The following is a 22,867-nucleotide window of genomic DNA, read 5'->3' as shown; positions in this document are numbered from 1 at the left end:
GTACAGAATAGAGGACATGGACACAAACCCTAATAAATACAATTTTCTCATACTAGACAAAAGTGCCAAAATATGCAAAGGAGAAAAGATAGCCACTTCAACAAATGGTGCTGGGAAAATTGTAAATCCATATGCAACAGAATGAAACTAAACCCATATCTCTCAGCATGCATGAAAATCAATTCAAAATGGATTAAAGACCTGGAATCAGACCAGAGACCCTTCATCTTATAGAATAAAAAGTAGGTCCAGAGCTTCAACATGTCGGCTTAGGACCAAACTTCCTCAACAGAACTCCCATAGCACAAGAAATAAAAGCAAGAATCAATAACTGGAATAGATTCAAACTAAATAACTTTCTCTCGGGAAAGAAAACTATCAACAATGCACAGAAAGAGCCTGAAGAGTGGGAGAAAATCTTTGCCATCTCCAGAATCTATAAAGAACTCACAGAACTCTACACCAAGAATACAAATAACCCAATTGACAAAGGACTAAGGAAATGAACAGATACTTCACAGAAGATGACCTACAAGTAATCAACAAACATATGAAAAATGTTCAACATCACTTGTAATAAGAGAAATGCAAATCAAAACCACCTTAAGATTCCATCTCAGCCCAATTATAATGGTGATTATCAAGAATACAAGCAACAACAGGTGTTGGCGAGGATGTGGGGAAAAAAGTACAGTCATAAATTGCTGGTGGGGCTGCAAATTAGTTAGGTCATTCTGCAAAGTAGTGTGGATATTCCTTAGAAAACTTGGAATGGAACCACCATTTGACCCAGCTATCCCACTCCTTGGCCTATACCCAAAGAGCTAAAAATCAGCATACTACAGAGATACAGACACATCAATGTTCATAGGTGGTCAATTCACAATAAGCAGATTGTGGAACCAACCTAGATTTCCTTCAATTGATGAATGGATATAGAACCTGTGATAAATATATATATATATATATATATATATATATATATATATATACACAATGGAATATTACTCAGTCATAAAGAATGATAAAATTATGGCATTTACAGACAAATGAATGCAATTGGAGAATATCATGAAGTGAGATAAGCCGATCTCACAAAAACAAAGGATGTATGATCTCACTGGTAAGTGGATGATGACACATAATGGGGAGTGGGAGGGGTTAGTGTTAGTTTCAGTGTTAGGGTTAGGGAGGTGGGCAAGATTGGAGGAAGGAAGGACTGTATAGAGGGAAAATTGGGGTGGGAGGGGTGGGGGAAGGGAAAAATAACAGAATGAATCAAAAAATATTACCCTATGTAAATTTATTATTACACAAATGTTATGCCTTACTCCATGTACAGAGAAACACCATGTATCCCATTTGTTTACAATAATAAATTAAAAAAAAGGAAAAAAATAGCAATAGTCTGACACTTTGGGGAGCAATCCCTAAACCTAAAAAAAAAAAAAAAAAAAAAAAAACTGCTACCAATAACATGTCGTTCTTGTCTTATTCATGCCTGGATTAGATATTATTTGCTGTCAATCACCAAGAAAGCTCTCTGACTCGAGGGGCATGTCTGAGGCCCTGTCCAATCAGGAACACTTAGAATGGTCCAATATTGTTTGCTTCTTGGGATTTCATGGTGGGCTTCCACCTCCTTCCCTATTTCCCCTGGGATCGCTCTATGAGTCATTCTAATCTGATTCACTCTGCTACTTCAGAGTCCCAGGTTGCTCTGCTGTGCAGGGGCTGAAGATCCCTAGGGACAAGGACTGGCTTCTAAATGGTGAATGGGCAGTGGCATCATGAGACTGGAGAAGGAGACTGTTGGAATAGCATGACTGACTGTGCAGGAACGGAAGCTGGCAGACCTGAATTCTCAGCAGTCTCTGGAGTCGGCAGACTTGAGTCCTCCTGTTGGTAAGTGCACCCTCAGTCCTGCTGGCCACTCAGGTGGGGAGAACATCAGTGGCATAGACCCTCTCTGGCTTTCTTATCCTTTCAGGTCATCCTCAACCCCTACTTCTAATACTATTTGATAGGTGTGTGCCTGTGGCCCAGCAGCTGGTGATTGACATGTGGGCCCACTGTCTGGATCAAATCTCGATATGCCATTTTCTGGCAGGAGAGGATCTGTGGCCTATTGGAATCTTGTTTCCTCCTGATCTAGTCAATTTTCATTTTCACTTTCTTTTTTCTTTTCTTTTCTTTTTATTATTTGCTGGAAGTTGAACCTTGGGATACTTTACTACTTAGATTTATCCCTAGTACTTTTTATTTTTTATTTTGAGACAGGGTCTATGTTAGTTGGTGACATTGGCCTTATTATGGTTTGATTTATTTAGATTTTCTATTGCAATTAAGTGTATAATTTTTACATACATATGGATTCATATATGGATTTGGTTTATATTGTGATTACTTAATGATTATTAAAATAGTTTAGTTTCATAATGTAAATGAATGTCAGGTAATGATAAATACTTCTTTTGTTCTTATAATTGAAATTTTTTTGGCTTGGCTACAATTATATATATAATTTTGTGAATAAATTTTAGAACTTTATAATTTGGTTTCTTATTTCATTAAATGTAAATCATGTTGATTTCTTACTATTACATTGTAGTTATACATAATATTCAACTTCATTTTGACATAATCATACAAGCAAAGAATATAATATGCTCCATTTCAGTAACCAGTAGTTCCTCTTTTCTTCTCCTATGTTCCTCCTCTTTCATTTACTTATAGTTTTATAAATTACTGCTTTACAGATATAAATAAATGTAGAAACTACTATGATGTATTCATATGGGCAAATAACAATTTTACAGGGATATATTGTAGGTTAATTTGGGGGAAAATTGCTTCCTTTGTAAAGATTAGTTTTATCATCTATACATGGGATGTGTGAGTTTTTATGTACTTATGATATTTGTTTTCTCAGAAGTTCTACATTTTTATCTAAATTTATATACATGTGAAATATCAGATATATATTGCACATGTAAAACTTAAACATGGTGCTTTACACTATTTCTTAAACTGGATGTACTATAACTAAAAATGAGACTAGCTCCTAGGAACAATTTTTCCCCACAGATTATTATTTATTTCTCTCAAGATGTAAATTCTCTTTAACCATGCACCTCAAATTTTAGGATTGGTGTTTGACTGAGAAATGTCATGTTCTTACATGTTATCATGGTCACAAATGCTTTAAATTCCATTATTCTCTGTGACAGTGAGCATCATATACCTTCAATAACAAGAATTTCCACAAATAGTAATAAACTCTGGATTTTATGAATATTCACTTGTTTTATGTTATTATCAATATAATTATTTGTGTCTATGATGGAATTTTACTTTATATTTCTCTAAATATTTTTAGTATTTCTTTAGATTTTGAATTTCTTATGATTATTGAAATCTTAGCTATAGCAGTCCCTTGTATTAATTGGAAATCCAAGATATTTGTCTGTACTTCTTCTTTTGCTTCTGGCTTTAAAGATAAGAAAATGTATCCAAAAAGGCAGATAGATCTGGATTTCAAGAAAAAGAAATTTTGTTTTTAATTAATAAAATAGAATAGTTACATTTTTATTCTGCTGGGTTTGCTTTGCATGTATCTTGTATGTTTTGTACTTGGAGGTTATTCCAAATGAAATTCTAGGGCTTATCTTTGGACATTGTAACAGGAAATATAAATAAGGAAAATCTCACTTCCCTATTGCTTCAGGAAAATGAATATATTTACTCAAAATCATTTGTTAAGTAAATTGTTAAATGACACGTTCACTAAAACATCCACTCCTCTTTCTTGAAGATTTTTTTTAAATGATATTGACAGTGAATCATTCTTTCTCTTATCAGAATTCTGGACTTTATTACAAAATATATAGAATAATATTTGGCAAATCCTAGAAATATGCATTTTGTACATGTCTCTTCTGTCTGACTGATTAATAGTGTTCAGTTTGTCTAAGTTCTTATTGATATTCTAACACTTACTTAGAAGCTGACAACTAAAAATAAATTTTAATAGATTGTACAAAATTAATGTATGTTACTATATCAATAAAGGACCACCAAAAGTTGGAATTTTAAGACAAAAGCAGAAAAGTTTGATAAATCTAATATTAATTCATGGTAAGGGTTTGGGCTCTTGAGTCAGTAAGGTCTTGGTATATATCCTAGCTCTGCTCCATTCTGTTACTTCTCATGATTTTTGGCAGATCACTTAATTTTGGTGAACCTCAGGCTACATGTCTATAAAGTGAGGTTAATAAGAGTTCTTGATTAATGAAGCACTGACCACAGGTCCTGACACATGCTGAAGTGCTCAGTAAAAGAGTCCAGTAAATCTACTGTCTCATTTCCATCTTAAATGCACATTTTTCCATAATCTAACATCTCTGAAATTGAGATGTATCCTGTAATTGATGGCATTAATTCAAGGAGTTTTCCTTCCTTAGTGGTATATAATAAAATAATGGAGCATTACTTCAAATTGATAGCATCTAACATTCAATATAACATGGCATATCAATCATGATAAAGCTATATTCCCAATCTCTATTTTAAGATTACTCTGAATCATGAATTTCAATTAAAATAATTTCAAAAACTGAGCAAAATATTTTCAACACATCATGAACAGAACAGTTTTGAGACAATTAATTTTGTAAAAAATAGTTTATCAATTTCATTTTTGTATAAAACATATGGGAGAAACCTAGTCAATCAACACACAACTGTCAACAGATGAAAAGGTACTTTATCAAACTTTGAGTCTAAAAACATACAAATGTTTCTTTTTTTAGTATGTCTACAGTAATTTTCTATGTCTTTCCATTTAAATGTTTTTAAAATTTTCACATATCGCCATTGTTATCTTCTGTCTCAGAGTACAATGACAGGGAGGAAGAATGTTAGTTAAAACAAACATTGAAGCAGTTTTCTGCTGTCCCTTCTTCCCAATTAGAGATTTGTGGATATGAGGGATCACACCACCCCCAGCTTTGGTAGCCTTGATAAGAGAATCCAACTCTTCATCACCATGAATTGCAAGCTGCAAGTGACATGGAGTGATATACTTTACTTTAAGATCTTGGAAGCATTACCTGCCAGCTCCAGCACCTCAGCAGTGAGGTACTCCAGAATTGCAGCACTATACACAGCAATAGTGGTACCCACCCATCTGTGGCTTGTGGTGCGAGTTTTCAAGTGTCTGTGGATGCAGTCCACAGGAATCTATAGTCCAACTCTTTGTGAGTGAGACACTGCCTTGGCCTTGGTATTCCCACTATCCTTTCCAGCTTTGCCTCCAGCCTGTAATTCCAGTGACTAGGGAGGCTGAAGCAGAAGGATCACAAGTTCAAGGCCAGCCTCAGCAATTTAGCAAGGACCTAAGCAAGTTAGCAAAACCCATGGTCTCATCTTCCTCTGCCTTCACTTGGCCACGCGACCACAGGACTGCTGCCCCTGGGACTGGACAATAACCAGGGCCCCTTAAATTATTTTTTGATGTGCTATATTAAAGGATAGGTAACAAGATACATTTCCAAACTTGCTTCCATATGGAAAAAGTAAAGTTTGGGTCATTCCAAGTAAATGAAAGAAAACTAACATACTATCTCTAAACACCTCTCATCACAAAGTATTTATTCCATAAAAATAATATCACAGTAAAAATGATACATATATGAAAGTGAATGAAGATTTGTAATCACAGATAAGATATGTACAGAGGCCAATATTCAGGTTGTATAGTTCTAAAAAACTTCATCCATAGCACTTTAACATTGATCAAGCAAACATTAAAAGAATGTGGGGTTTTGCTGAACTTTGGAGCCTATTTTGACTAAAGTACTTATTTTAAAAACAAAAGCATGAGGCAGCACTCAGAGGTATTCTCCATTTCTACAGTTGTCCCTACATAGAGCATTTTGATTTATCAAAAATTTTATTATACCATTTCTAGTTAGTGAGTCTAGAGTGCAGTTAAAGTATTTTGAGGAAGAAAGATACCAAGAATAAGGTTTCTGCTCACTTAAATATTTCCAATCAGCATTTAATTTTAAAAATATATTAAGTTTTTAGTTGAATTTCTTGCCCATTGACTTATTTTCTCTATAAGAATCTTGCATTTTGTATGTGTTCTTTTATTCTACTGCATTTAAAAATGTACCTGTCAATGGATCTCTATTTTATTTATTTATATGTGGTGCTGAACCAAGTGCCTCACACATGCTAGGGAAGTGCTCTACTTCCCTACTGAGTTATACACTGAGTTATAACCCCAGCCCTTAACCTACAATTTTTAATGATATTTCTTTCCTAACAGTTTTGGACCAGTAGTTAATTACAGCTAGGCCTTGGGGAAATGAAATTGGAATGCTCATCACTGCTCTAACTTCAATGAGTTCAGTGGCCCCAGGCAACTCTCAGCTTCTTCTGCAAATCTGTCCTGATCAAGAAACAGGTGGAGGGAAGCATTCTCAAAGGTCCCTTTTAGCTTCTAGCTCACACAATTCACTTTCAATAATTGCCAGTTCCCTGAACCAGCTCCTTTTATTTTAGTAAAGACTTAACACTATGAGGGAGTCTCAGTAGTGTCTCTTTATGGATTTTGGAGCCAGTCTCATTACTTTGCAATTGCAGCATACTGGAGTTGTTGAAATTTTTCCCTAAAACCTGTGTCTCCACACAAGAGAGAGAAACTTGATTCCAATTGAAAATCTGAATTCTAACTAAACCTAATTTTAGTTCCTGAAAATTCAGGTAATATGTTTTCATAAATTTACTTTTTAGTCTTTTCATAATCTCTGCCATTCAATACCTGGCTTGGGTCAGGTATTTAGTCACCTTTCAAGTTGGTTTCTGTACTTTGTAGTTAAAGTTTACAGTTATCCTTAATCTTCAATGGGTACTTTCTAGTTCATTTATCTACTTTGGAACATTCCTGCTTTATGTATAAGTTTTATGCCACTGTAATGGTGCCTCATGATTTTTTTTTTAACAGAACAGAAACTGTTTTATTACTTTTCTAAACTATACAACACAAAAGAATCTTTTCGTTGTATCTGCAGGTAGTTCCACAGTAATGTAATTCCTGAAGAATTTTTTGCCAGGTTTTCTTCCAAAGTTACCATTGATTTAGTAAAATATAAAGCAGTTTCCCATGTCTCAGTTTCCACAAGCAATGCATTCATTCCTAGTTCAATATTTGTATTATAGTACATTTTTGATCCATCAAAAATTGTGACTATCCTCACAAAAGTGCTACAAAATTACTTGTTTTGATGTTTGATTTCATCACCAGTGAGCTTTCAAAATATTAGATTTTTAAATGTTAATTATGGTTGCCGGTATTTAGAGAAACCCAACTTCTATTGATACAGTAAATATATCAGGTGGGTGTTATTTTTCTACAGAAAGAATCAGGGATAATATTTTGAAATAATATACTTTCTACTTAGAAAGTATAGGACTCTGCATGTTATGAACTGGTGACTATCAATATCATATTTCTGTTAAGGAGGAGAGAAGATACAAATATTCACATGGCTTCAAAATTAAAAAAATGCTTTTCAGAACATTTACTTTTATGAATGTTTATGGTCCAAGTATGGCTTATTTTACTCTTATAAAATGTTACTTAAATATTACATTTACTTAATTTTAATTGAAAAGAGATTCTAAGACCATTCTTATACAATTGAATGCTAACAGGAAAAAAGTGATATGAATATGCTTTCATATTTTGCCTACTGTAAAAAATAAAATTTTACTAGAAAGTCCTTTGGTACTAATTTTTGTCTTTCAAATATTTTCTCTTAATACTAAAAATATATAAATCTTTTACATAAAACTGAATGCAATGGAAGGCATAGCTGGTTATAGTGTGTGGACAAGCACAGTACAGCATATGAAGAATTAAAGAGAAAAAAGTTCATATCCTTATTAGTTTCACTGAAAACTTTAAGAAAAGTTCTTTACTGCCAACAGTGTTCAATGCTTAAGAGCTAAGAGCATATAAAAATATAAAAACAAAAAACATTAATATTTACTTCATGCAAAATTGACTTTCATATATACTTGAATAAATAAAAATAATTTTAATATTCCAAAATAAATGTAGACTATCCATGTTGTGAAAAGTGGAAACTAAATGGACAGAGGGTTTTACAATATCATATTTTTGACACAGGTAAACTAGTTTAGTGGGACAAATTTGATTAGTTAATGAGCCTTTAATTTCATCCAGACTTCATCAGAATTTCTGAGAGCTCAAAGAAAGAAGTACTGGAGAAGCAACTCTGTTCAGATGTGATTTTCACTGGCATGTGACTGTTAAGAAGTGTGGGGAAGTGCAGGGGGAAAAAATTAAAATAAGTATCACAAATCCACTGGGAAAAAATGGGATCTCCAATTTTCCCAAACAGACCACAACACTTTGGTTCTATCATCACCCCTGTGATGGATCAATTGCCAAACCATTTTATAGAATGATTTACAGATGACAATTCCATGATTACCTAGAGCAAAGAAGAATGAAGCCTATAACATGTATTTAGTTATTCTATATGACAGGTTACTGGAAAAAAGTACATAATTTAGATGTCATTAAAGCATATTAAAATTCTGTTTTTAAAAATTTCTAGGCTGCCTGGGAATACTGATCTGCTTTAAATATTGAGGAAAAAATTAAATCAGACTCTTTATAAATCCATAATTTCTAATAATATATTTTGGAATTTGTCATAAGTTTTCCAGAGGACTACAAAGTTGCTTCTCAGTAAACTAAAAATGATGGTTGTTTATCTTAAAATATTTAGAAGAAATATCTCCTTTAGAGTTGAAAAGATAGGGAGATCCAAGATGGCCAACTAGAATGTGACTGCATCTCCAGTCACTCCAGAATTCAGGATTCAAGAAGGGAAGATATTGAGATACTAGGAACAACATAGAGTTGTGGGGTGAGTCTCTCCCACCTGGTGAAGCTTGGCCCAGGTGGCAGGCCCCGACAGGCGTCAGCTTCACAGAGCAGAGCAGGGGTGTGAGAATCTTCCCCAAGCAGCCCTGCTCTCTCATGCACCAGGCACAATCCACAGTCAGGTTCCAGGAGAGGCCCACCCAGTGAGAGTTTTTCCACACAGAGAAAACCCCAAGCCTGGACTCAGTGGCAGGCCCCAGCCCACAGGCAGTTTCTGGGACCAAGAAGGTGAGGGAGAGGCTTTCCCCCAAGCATCCTGGCTCCCTCAGGCAGGAACAGGCCCTATCTATAGCAGCTTCTAGGAGCAGGACCGCCCAGTGAGATCATTTCAACACAGGACCAGCCACCAACCCGGGACCCATTAGCGGGTTAGGGGCAGCTTTCTTCAAAAGCATTGCATTATTGCGTTCCTTCAAGATTTCAGGCTACTGAAGGCTGGAAGGTGATATAATGGAAATCTATAAGGACACTATAAGCTGATAGAGGAAATGTGCAATATCTCAGAATCCCACTGATAGATATCTGACCAACATGAGAAAACAAGGGAAGAAAATGTCTCAAAAAAACCTAGATACTATAGCAATAAAACCCAATGACAGCACAGCAGGAGAAATGTCAGAAAGGGAGTTCAGAATGTACATAATTAAAACAATCAGGGAGGCAAATGAGAAGACAAGACAGCAAATTCAGGCATTGAAGGAAGAGATGAAAGAGCAAATGCAGGCCTTAAATAATCATACTAATGAACAGTTAAAAGAACAAATATGGGAAACAAAAGATCATTTCCATAAAGAGTTAGAGATATTAAAAAAAAAACAGAAATCCTTGAAATGAAGGAAACAATAAACCAAGTTAAAAACTCCATAGAAAACATAACCAATAGGATAGAACACTGGGAAGACAGAACCTTAGACATTGAAGACAAAATATTTAACTTGAAAACAAAGTTGACCAAACAGAGAAGATGGTAAGAAATCATGAACAGAATCTACACGAATTATGGGATATCATGAAAAGGCCAAATTTAAGATTTATTTGGAATGCGGAAGGTTTAGAGAAAAAACCAGAGGAATGAGGAATCTATTCAATGAAATAATATCAGAAAATTTCCCAAATCTGAAAAATAAAATGGAAAACCAGGTACAGGAGGCTTATAGGACTCCAAATATACAAAATTACAACAGACCCACACCAAGGCACATAATAATGAAAATACCTAATATACAAAATAAAGACAGAATTTTAAAAACTTCCAGTGAAAAGAATCAAATTACATTCAGGGGGAAACCAATACAGATATCAGCAAATTTTTCAATCCAGATGCTAAAAGCTGGAAGGGCCTGGAACATTATTTATCAAGCCCTGAAAGAAAACGGATGCTAACCAACAATCTTATACCCAGCAAAACTTACTTTCAGATTTGTCGATGAAATAAAATCCTTCCATGATAAACAAAAGATAAAAGAATTTACAAAAAAAAAGCCAGCATTAAAGAAAAATATTCTCAGCAAAATATTCAATGAGGAAGAGATGAAAAACCACTATGCAAATCAGCAACAGAAGGTACTAGCCTAAAGGAATAGCCAAATAAATGAGAAACCAAATCATGTCAAAAAAAATGAGTCAAATGATTGGAAATAGAAATCATATCACAATAATAACCCTGAATGTTAATGACCTGAATTCATCAATCAAAAGACATAGACTGGCAGATTGGATTAAAAGAAAAATCCAACAATATGCTGCTTGCAAGAGACTCATCTCATAGAAAGAGATACCCACAGACTAAAGGTGAAAAAAAATGGGAGAAAACATACCATGCACATGGACACAGCAAAAAAGCTAGAGTGTCCATCCTCATTTCAGATAATGTGGACTTCAAGCCAAAACTAGTCAGAAAGGATGAAGAAGGACATTACATACTGCTTAAGGGAAGCATAAATCAGCAAGACATAGCAATCATAAATATTTTTGCTCCAAACAGAGGCTCATTCATGTATGTCAAACAAATCCTTCTCAACTCCAGAAATCAAATAGACCTCAACACAGTAATACTAGGCAATGTTAGCACACCTCTTTCACCACTGGATAGATCTTCCAAACAAAAATTGAATAAAGAAACCATGGATCTCAATAACACAGTCAATAATTTAGACTTAATGGACATATATCAAATATACCATCCAACAAAGAGAGAATACACTTTCTTCTCAGCAGCACATGGATCCTTCTCTAAAATAGACCATATTTTATGCCACAAAGCTAATGTTAGGAAATACAAGAAGATAGAGATACTTCCTTGTGTTCTATGAGAACATAATGGATTGAAATTAGAAACAAATGACAGAATAAAAGCAGAAAAATTTCCAATAACTGGAGATTAAATAATACCCTATTATATAATGAATGGATAACAGGAGAACATCAGGAGTGAAATAAAAAAATTCTTAGAAGAAAATGAGAAGAAAGAAATATCATATCAAAATCTCTGGGACACTATGAAAGCATTACTTAGAGGAAGATTTATTTCATGGAGCACATTCTACAAAAGAAGTAAAAGTCAACAAATAAAAGACTTAATACTACAGCTCAAAGCTCTAGAAAAAGAAAAGCAGACCACAACCAAAGCAGTAGAAGATGGGAAATAATTAAATCAGAGATGAAATCAACAAAATTGAAACAAAAGAAACAATTCAAAAAATTGACAAAATAGTTGGTTCTTTGAAAAAGTAAACAAAATTGATAAACCCTTCACCACACTAACAAAGAGAGAAAACTCAGATTACTAAAATTCGGAATGAACAAGGAAATATCAACAGACACGAATGAAATACGAAACTTAATTAGAAGCTATTTTGAAAATCTATACTCCAACAAAACAGAAAACCTCATAGAGATCAACAAGTTTATAGAGACATATTTATTACCTAAACTGGACCAGGAGGACACACACAACTTGAATAAATCAAATTCGAGCAATGAAAGAGAAGAGGTCATCAAAAGCCTACCAAAAAAGAAAAGTCCGGGACCAGATGGGTTCTCAGACGAGTTCTACAAAACCTTTAAAGAAGAGCTCATTCCAATACTTCTCAAAGTATTCCATGAAATAGAAGAGGAAGGAACCCTCCCAAACTCATTCTATGAAGCCAATATCACCCTGATACCAGAGACACATTGAGAAAAGAAAATTTCAGACCAATATCCCTAATGAACATCGACACAAAAATTCTCAACAAAATTTTAGCAGATTGCATACAATAATATATTTAAAAGATAGTGCAACACAATCAAGTGGGTTTTATCCCAGGGATGCAAGGTTGTTCATCATCGGGAAATCAATAAATGTCATTCACCATCTCAACAGACTTAAAGTTAAGAATCACATGATTATTTTGAAGATGCCGAAAAAGCCTTCAGTAAAATACAGCATCCCTTCATGCTCAAAACACTAGAAAAAATAGGAATAGTGGGAATATTCCATAACATTGTAAAGGTCATCTACACTAAGCCCATGGTCAATATCATTCTAAATGGTGAAAAACTGAAAGTACTCCCCCTAAAACCTGGAACAAGAAATGAATGACTTCTTTCACCACTTCTATTCAACATCATCCTTGAAACTCTAGCCAGAGCAATAAGACAAACCAATGAAATTAAATGGATACAAATAGGAAAAGGAGAACTCGAACTATCCCTGTTCACTGATGACATGATCATATATTTTGAGGAACCCAGAAGTTCCACCAGAACACTTTTAGAACTCATAAGTGAATTCAGTAAAGTAGCAGGTTACAAGATCAATGCTCATAAATTCAATGCATTTTTATACATAAGTGATGAATCTTCAGAGTGAAGTTAGGAAAACTACCCCATTCACAATAGCCTGGAAAAAAATAAAATACTTGGGAATCAATCATACAAAAGAGTTGAAAGACCTTTACAATGAGAACTACAGAACACTAAAGAAAGAAATCAAAGAAAATCGTAGAAGATGGAAAGATCTCCCATGTTCTTGGATAGGCAGAATTAATTTTGTCAAAATGGCCATACTGCCAAAAGTGCTATACGGATTCAATGCAATTCCAATTAAAATCCCAACAACATACCTTACATTTATAGAGCAAGCAATTATGAAATTCATCTGGAAGAATAATAAAACCTAGAATAGCTAAATCAATCAGCAGAAAGAGCGAAGCATGGAGTGTCATAATTCCAGATCTACAACTCTACTACAAAGATATAGTAACAAAAATGGCATGGTATTGCTACCATAATAGACAGGTAGATAAATGGTACAGAATAGAGGACACAAACACAAATCCAAATGAATACAATTTTCTCATACTAGACAAAGGTGCCAAAATATGCAATGGAGAAAAGATAGCCTCTTCAACAAATGGTGCTGGGAAAATTGGAAATCCATATGCAACAGAATGAAACTATACCCATATCTCTCACCATGTATGAAACTCAACTCAAAGTGCATTAAAACCTTGGAATCAGACCAGAGACCCTTCATCTTATAGAAGAAAAAGAAGGTCCAGATATTCAACATGTCAGTTTAGGACCAAACTTCCTCAACAGAACTCACATGGCACAGGAAATAAAAGCAAGAATCAATAACTGGGACCGATTCAAAATAAATAGCTTTCTCTCAGGAAAGAAAACTATCAGCAATGCACAGAAAGAGCCTGCATAGTGGGAGAAAATCTTTGCCAATCATACTTCAGATAAAGCACTAATCAGCAGAATCTATAAAGAACTCAGAAAAATCTACACAAAGAATACAAATAATCCAATCAACAAATGGGCTAAGGAAATGAACAGACACTTCACAGAAGAAGATCTACAAGCAATGAACAGATACATGAAAAAATGTTCAACATCTCTTGTAATAAGAGAAATGCAAATCAAAACTACCCTAAGATTCCATCTTGCCCCAATTAGAATGGTGATTATTAAGAATACAAGCAACAACAGGTGTTGGTGAGGATGTGGGGAAAAAGGTACACTCATACATTGCTGGCAGCATTGCAAATTAGCAGTCACTCTGGAAAGTAGTATGGAGATTCCTCAGATAGCTTGGAATGGAACCACCATTTGATCCAGCTATCCCACACTTTGGCCTATACCCAAAGGACTTAAAATCAGCATACTACAGAGATACAGCCACATCAATGTTCATAGCTGCTCAATTCACAATAGCCAGATTGTAGAACCAAACTAGATGTCCTTCAATTGATGAATGGATAAAGAGACTGTGGTATATATATATACACAATGGAATATTACTCAGCCATAAAGAATGATAAAATTATGGCATTTGCAGGCAAATGGATGAAATTGGAGAATATCATGCTAAGTGAGATAAGGCAATCTCAAAAACCCAAAGGACAATGTTCTTGCTTATAAGCGGATGATGTCACATAATGGATGGTTGGAGGGGTTAATGATAGGGTTAGGGTTCAGTTTAGGGTTAGAGTTAGGGTTAGGGAGGGGAGCAAGAATGGAGAAGGAAGGACTGTATGGAGGGAAAAGAGGGGTGGGAGGGGTGGGGGGAAGGTAAAAAATAATGAAATATATCAAACTATATTACCTTATGTAAATTTATGATTACACAAATGGTATGCCTTTTTTCCATGTACAAACAGAGAAACAACATGTATCCCATTTGTTTACAATAAAAATGAGGAAAGGTATTTTAGAACATTTTTATTGGTTCTACTTAGTTATACATGACAGCAGAATGCATTTAGTTTCATTGTGCACAAATAGCTAATTTTTTGATTTAGTTGTCAATGGAACTTTATTTGTTTATATGTGGTGCTAAGAATCAAACCCAGTGCCTCACACATGTTATGCAAGCCTTCTACAACTGAACTCTAAACTCCAACTCCTGAAAAAATATTTTCATTGATAAATAAAATCAAACTTATTAGAAAAATGACTCATGAGAAAAAAAAACTTATTGTACAGTTGATTTCTGTATTGCTAGCAACTAAGAAGATAAAGAGAAAGATAAAAAGACATATGTTTTAATGACAAGTGTCAGGCCTGAAGTAAATTCATCATCTGTGCTCCCAACTGAAGAAGCTGAAGTAAAGGCCTCCTGTTAATACCTGACTGTCTACACCTACATGTTTTTTTGCCTAGGATCATATGTGTCAAAATCATTTCCTATACTGTCTTGTAACTTAATTCTTATTTAGTCCAGAGTAAGTTTCAGTATTGAACTTCAGCACTAAATATTAAACTATAAAGCCTGGCACCTGTTAGAAGCACAATAAATATCTATAGAAAAGTTAATATATTTTTGCACCATTTCAGACTATTTCAGTAACTTATTTACATCTGTGCTTTCTTGCTTATCAAGGACTGTCATTTCAGTTGCTATCTAGGGGCTAAAAATGAGCAGAGTTAAAGATCTGATTACATAAAGGTCACAGCTCATAAGCAGCAATACCTAATTTTAAGGTCTGACTAGAATTTATCTGTACTAAATTGTCCAACTTCTTATTTTGGCAGGGGTTAGGGACTGTTTTAATTACTGGTTCAATTTATTCAGTGATTTATTGGTATATTCAAGGTTCTTTTTCTTTTATGTCCATCTTGTTGATATTTTCAATAGAATTTCCTTTCTGGGGCTAGGCTCGTAGCTCAGTAATAGAGTGCTTGCCTAGCATGTGTGAGGAACTGGGTTTGAGTCTCAGCACCATACTTGAATAAAATGAAGGTCCATTATCATCTAAAAATTATTTATAAAAATGAATCCCCTTTAGTTTTATTAGTCTTATTTGTTGTTTTAAAGAGATCTCTGACTTTGGCCCCTCACCCTTATTTGGGTACATTCAGTTGTCACAGTTCTCAGTTAGCCTGACTTTACTGGCATGTTCCTTAGTGCTTTTTATGGGCTCTTTACTACAACCTTCCATTTTTTCTTCACATAATGAGTATTTTATAGAAATGGAAGTAATAAAAGTACAAATTAAATTGAATATAAGACATCCAACAGATGGTCCAGAAAGTAGCTAATGTTGGGGACATATGTCTGGCAGAAGTCCAAAGCAAAACTGGAGCCCAGTGCTTCAGGTTGGACCCCATTTGTTTCTGGACTTTATTCCCCCCCCCATTTTCTGTCCTTCACCATCTACTCTATAGAGTACATATGGACAAATCAACCCTTTAGCATCAGAAGGATATTTGGGATGGCTGGCCTGATATAATGTGGGGAAACTTTAAGAAATCAATAGAAACATGTGCTTGATTAAAAAGGCAGATCAGTTCCTGACTGAGTTTAGTGTGTTGTGTGTGGGGGAGTGGGGTATGGGAGGGAGGGAAGGAGGATCATAGTACCTTTTACATTGCAGCATAGGCCAGATTTCTGTCCTTGGCCTACTTTCCTCCATAGCCATACATGGACCTGACAACCATTTTCATTTTTGGTGTCCCTCAGTCAGTGCTTCTTTTCCAAGAGAGCTGCTCTTCTCTGGTGGTCTAAGTCAGTGAGAGTAGTGGTTTGGATTGCAAACTAAATTTTAATCTGGCTATGACCCTTACTAGTGTGTGATATTGTGTAAACAGGGCAATGTCTCTGTGCCTTAGTTTACTCAAATTTAAAAAAGTACTACCAGTAGCATTAAATGAAAAACCATGATGAGTGGCCCAGACTGTCACACAGGAACCCTTCAATTCACACAAGCTATTGATACTAAAATATTGCCATTCTCATAGTCAGTTTGCCTCTTCCTCACTTTCACTACCTGCTTATTCCTCTAACTAAACTGAAGTTTTTCTCAATCTTGCCTCTGAAGTGTCTTCAAAATTGATTCCTATGTCCACTATCTCTTCAGTATTGGAAGTAGTGTAATAATTTTCTCCTATCTTCCTGGTTTTTTCCACTTTCTATTGAGTTCTTCCTTCACATGGTTATCACTCTTGAAGGTATAAAAACATATTAGGGTGGAACTCTTCAAGGCCCACACCTCCTTTTCAGAATTCATCTATCACCAGGTCTCTTCCTGAGTATGCTTTCTCTATCCAAACTAGGCATATCTAGTTCTTTGCTTTGCTCTCTATCAAAATTCTGTCCCTTCTCCCGGCTCAGCTCAGTCAGCACTTCTTCCTCAGAATCTGTCCAGTCCCTGGATGCAAAGAACCACTCAGTCCCTGTACACTTTATTTACTCTCCTGTTAATTCACATGTTGTATATCTCTAACAGTCCCTGCTTCAGAGCATTGCAGATATATGCTGGCTTAGATTTGTTAAAATAAAAATTTCAACCCACAGTCTCAAATGCAAACATGTATATATACATTGAGTGCATTTCAAATTTGATAAAAATTTACTTAAAAAGTTGGAATGAATAGACATGCAAGCTCAAAATGCCAAGTTATCCAAATGAAAAAGACATTTTGCTTTATTTGTAAATCAGGATCTTTCACATTCATCATTTAGCACAGTGTCTTTGGTATCTATCTCTTTACAAAATATATCTCAGTTCAAAAGTCTATCTCTTCCAGAAAGCCTAGTGCCTTTTCTCGTTATTTGGAATTCTCTAATATCTGCAGTAGCCTGCTATAATGATTGTAGATGAATGAACAATTAATGTACATGAATGATTGTGTTCAGAAATTCCTCAGTACTGTGTCAGTTGTCACATTCAGGTTTCCAGCCTACCTTTGCAAAGATCAGAAAAGGAAACCTACCAACATCACTTAAAATTTGTAGTAGACCAAGTCTATTTTGTTTCCTTTGCCAGTACATTAATAGCATATGTGAAAGGTTTGTTATTTTGAAAGGAGATCCCTTTTATAACTTTAATGGGGACATAATCATAATCTGAGAGTAAAAATCCATAAATTGCAATGTCTATTTTCAGAAAATCTTCCTTGTATCTTTTTTTATCATTTAAAAATTGCTCTAATCAACTATCATTTTCATTGGGAGAGTAATATTTCAAAAGGTGCAAAATTGTTTTCCCTTAAATTTATGATCCAACCAAAAAAAGAGGGTCCAAGGCCATATAACACATCAGCCAACCATACTGGGTTGTATTTTTGGGGGGGGCTGCATTTTGAATGTCACCAGGAGAAATCTGTGACTATTTGGTAAAACTCTCAAGTAAGTAGTTTTTAAATGCAGTAATAAAGTCAGGTACAGTGAAACAGGGTAATAATTCTAGTAACTCAGAACTGGGAGAAGAGGATCACAAGTTCAAAACCAGCCTCAGCAACTTAACAACACCCTGTCTCAAAATAAAAAGGGCTGAGGATGCTTCTCAGAGGTAGATCACCCCTGGGTCAATCACCAATATCACCCCTCACCACATAGTGCAATTTATTTTGCAGATTTTTAAATGTAAACTAGGAACTACTGACCTTCAGTGGTTAACAAAGTATTATCCCTGAACCAAGAACATTACTAGTCACTTGAATGAAATGTTTATGTCAGAACCTATCAAAGCCCTAAGGACTCAGCAATCTTTATTGTAATACAAAAGCCAGGTGACTGGATCCTAATTTTCATTTACCCTGGGTACATACCTCCCAACTCCCAGAAATCCTGATAATGTGTAGAACAACCATGGACAACACTTGTTAGGTATACTGGATGAGAAAATTAGCATAATTCCAGTCATCCCCAAACATTTTCTAGGATGTCACAAGACATATTTCAATCATGTGGCAGAATTCCCAATAAGGAGGGAAAGGAGAGGCCATTCATTATTTACAAATACTTGCTGAACTCCACAGAGGCTCTGAGTCCTGACACCAGGAACTCACTGTAGTGATATAAGTCCTTTATGCTCTACTCATTCCCAGAATTTTGCTGTTATAACATTGAGTCTTTCAGACAATGAGGTCTTTTATCACCATTTTCCAATTAGGCCTTAAATCTTATTGCATACATCATACTCTGGCACACAGATTGTACTGTGAGGAGAATCCTGGTCTGTACCAGGCATTGATCCAAGTATGGACTGGACTTGAGCACAGAACACTGGGATCTCTTCATGTAACATAAGTACATTCTGTGATGACCCGATGCCTCTTGAGCCTTTCTGGTCCCCAGCTGAAGTCTTCTCTTCCCTTAGTATGATATCGTAAACATGTAACCTGAGCAGCGGCCAGGCTGTCTCATTAATATGATTGGTTCTCACTCCATATATAAATTATTGCACTTCCTGATTAAATTGAGTCTTCATCACAGAACCTGGCTTCTGTTGTCTGACTTAAGGGGCACTGTTGCAGTCACTCCCTTCTAGAGGCCAGTCCACATTTGACAACAGTACTTGTTATGTATAATTTTAACAAAAGACTAGGATGCCCAGGCTAAATTTTTTTTAAATTACTAGATTTGTTCATTGCTAATTTTACTTTAAATTACTAGTTTTTGCTTCTGTGCCTAAGTTAAAATGGTTAAAAATCATTGTTTTGCTGCGTGTGACTAAAGCTTGATTTCATGTGATAGGAATAAGAGCCAGGAGAAAGAAGAAACCCAATTTCTCCTGGGGCATAGTCACTTCATGCAGTAGTAATCCAGAGAAGTAAAATAGCAATAAGAATCTCTATAGCTTACCATTTTCCAATAAGACACTAAATCTCATGGTATACATCATACTTCTGGCACAGAGATGGTAACTGGAATGTGTAATTTTGACAAGCAATCTGACCTACTCAAAAAGTAAAGAGACTTGATTTTTTTAGCCCTTACCTTTTGTTGACATCTCTATGAATTCTTTGGCATCTTTTCATTTAGATAGTCATTGATAATAACTGACATCATCATCTGTACTCCAGTCAACAAGCTAGATGACGGGAGACACCCTGGGGAACAGGATACAGTTCCAGTTTTGAGGGCCCACAGTCTACTAAAGTTTGCCAGATAAACAGGCAAAAAAGTGCTAAATTGTGTTGGAGCCAAAGAACTGCAACCAGTTTGAAATGAACCACAGTGGGGACACAGGATGCGGGGTGGATGAAACAATTCTAGAGATCAGTAGGGGGAGTTTGCACTGTGTCTGACCCTTCTTTATTTCTGTCCCCAGGATCTGTCCTGCCTATACTCACATATCCAAACAATAATAATGTGGATGGATGAGTAACAATGTTTTGGCATCAAAGAAAAAAATGACCAATATCCATATTATAGAAAGTGATACTACTGCAAGATTCTATCATGTAAGTGAATAATAAATAATGCTCTACTAATCCAGAGAGTTTGGCAATATAAAGCAACTAAGTCTTCATCATTTTTTAAGTTCATCCTTTTATCTTTATAGATTTCATTTTAATTCATTGTACAGAAATGAAGTACAAATTTTCATTTCTATGGTTGTGCATGATGCAGATTCATACCATTCATGTAATCATACATGTACATAGTTTAATGATGTCTGTCTCATTACACCATCTTTCATACACTGTTCCCTCAACCTCTCATTTCCCTCTATGTAATCAAATGTTCCTCCATTCTTCTCTCACCCCATACCCCATACCTCTCATAAGTGGATGATGTATCATCATCCACTTATGAGAGAAAACATTCAGCCTTTTGTTTATAGGGATTGTCTTATTTCACTTAGCATGATATTCTCCAATTATATCCATTTATCTGCAAATGCCATATTATTTTATTTATGGCTGAATTTTATTCCATTGTATATATATACCACAGTTTCTTTATCCATTCACCTATTGAAGGGCATCTAGTTTGATTCTGCAATCTAGTAATTGTGAATTGAACTGATATAATCATTGATGTGGTTGTGTTACTGTAGTATGCTAATGTGAAGTCCTTTGCCTATAAACTGAGTTATAGGATAGCTGGGTCAAAAGGTGGGTCCATTCCAATTTTCTGAGGAATCTCTATGCTGCTTTCCAGAGGGGATGCCCCAAATCCACCAGCAATGTATGAGCACACTTTTTTCCCCACATCCATGCCAACATCTATTATTGTTTGTGTCCTTGAAAATAGTCATTCTAATTAGAGTAAGATGAAATCTTACAGATGTTTTAATTTACATTTCTAATACCAGAGATGTTGAACAATTTTTCATGTATTTATTAGTCACCTTTATCTCTTCTTCTGTAAAGAATCTGTCCAGTTTCTTGTTCCATTTATTTATTGGGTTTTTTGTACTTTTGGTGTAAAGTTTTGTAAGTTCTTTATAAATTTTGCAGATTAGTGCTTTATCTGAAGTGCATGTGGAAAAGATTTTCTCCCACTCTGTAGGCTCTCTTTTCACATTATTGATTGTATACTTTGCTGAGAATATGCTTTTTAGTTTGAATCCATCCCATTTATTGATTCTTGCTTTGATTTCTTGTGCTTTGGGAGTCATGTTAAACAAGTCAGATCCTAAGCCAATATGATGAACATTTGGGCCTACTGCCTGTATTGGTGCAAGGATGCTGGTCTAATTGCTAAGTTTTTGATCCCTTTTGAGTTGAGTTTTGTGCAGGTTGAGATAGAGGTTTAATTTCATTTTTACTGCATATGGATTTCCAGTTTTCCCAGCACCATTTATTGAACAGGATATTTTTTATCCACTGTTTGTTATTGGCCCCTTGTGTAGTATAATGTAACTGTATATCTGTGGTTTTGTCTCTGTATCTTCTATACCATTGGCCTGCCTGTTTATTTTGGTGCCAATACCATGCCATTTTTCTTACTATTGCTCTGTACTATAGTTTAAGATCTGGTATTGTGATACTTCCTGCTTCACTCTTTGTGCTCAGGATTATTTTAGTTATTCTGGGTTGTTTATGGTTGCAGATGAATTTCATGATTGATTTCTCTATTTCTATGAGCAATACCATAGGGATTTTATTAGGAATCCATTGAATCCATTTGGCACCTTTGGTAGTATGGCCATTTTGACAATATTAATTCTGCCTATCCAAGAACATGGGATATCTTTCCATCTTCTATGGTTTTCATTAATTTCTTTATTTAGTGTTCTATAGTTTTCATTGTAGCAGTCTTTCACCTCTTCTGTTAGATTGATTCCCAAGTGTTTTTATTTTCAAGGCTTTTGTGAAAGGAGTGGATTTCCTAATTTCTCTTTCAGAGGATACAACACTTATGAATGGAAATGCATTAGATTAATATTTATTGATTTTGTATCCTGCTACTTTTCTGAATTCATTTATTAGGCTTAGAAGTTTTGTGGTGGAAATTTTTAGATCCTGTATTTATAGAATCATGTTATCAGGAAAAAGTGATAACTTGATTTCTTCTTCTCATATTCCTTTAATTACTTTGGTCCATCTAACTGCTCTGGCTAGTGTTTCAAGGAAGATTTTGAATAGAAGTGGTGAAAGAGGGCATCTCTGTCTTGTTCCAGTTTTTAGAGGGAGAGCTTTCAGTTTTTCTCCATTAAGAATGATGTTGTGGACTGGGGATATAGCTCAGTTGATACAGTGCTTGCCTTGCAAGTACAAGGCCCTGGGTTCAATCCCCAGCACTGTAAAAAAAAAAAAAAAAAAAAAAAAAAAAGAATGATGTTGTCTGTGGGCTTAGTATAGATAAAGTCTTTACAATGTTGAGGTATGTTTCTACTATCCCTATATTTTCTACTATTTTGAGCATGAAGGGGTGTTGTATTCTTAACTTTAAGTCTATTCATGTGATGAATTATGTATTAATTTCCAGATGTTGAATCAACCTTCCATCCCTGGCATAAACCCCACTTGATCGTGGAGCACTATGCTTTTAATACGCTCTTGTATGCTAGTTGCCACAATTTTTTCAAGGATTTTTGCATCTATGTTCATCAGGGATATTGAGCTAATGTTTTCTTTCCTTGATGCGTCTTTGGTTCTGGTATGACAATGATACTAGTTCCATAGAATGAGTTTGAATGTGTTCCCTTCTTT

The 22,867-nt window shown here is 35.1% G+C and overlaps 1 pseudogene; it reads right to left on the bottom strand.

Annotated features, from left to right (window-relative positions):
- Positions 1–3,204: 3,204 nt before the first annotated feature.
- Positions 3,205–22,867, bottom strand: part of LOC124973335 (uncharacterized) — a 37,946-nt pseudogene continuing 18,283 nt past the window's right edge.

Source organism: Sciurus carolinensis, assembly GCF_902686445.1.
Source record: "Sciurus carolinensis chromosome 14 unlocalized genomic scaffold, mSciCar1.2 scaffold_125_arrow_ctg1, whole genome shotgun sequence".
Lineage (NCBI taxonomy): Eukaryota > Metazoa > Chordata > Mammalia > Rodentia > Sciuridae > Sciurus > Sciurus carolinensis.
Note: the sequence above shows the minus strand (reverse complement) of the source record. Positions and strands in the feature narration are given on the sequence as shown.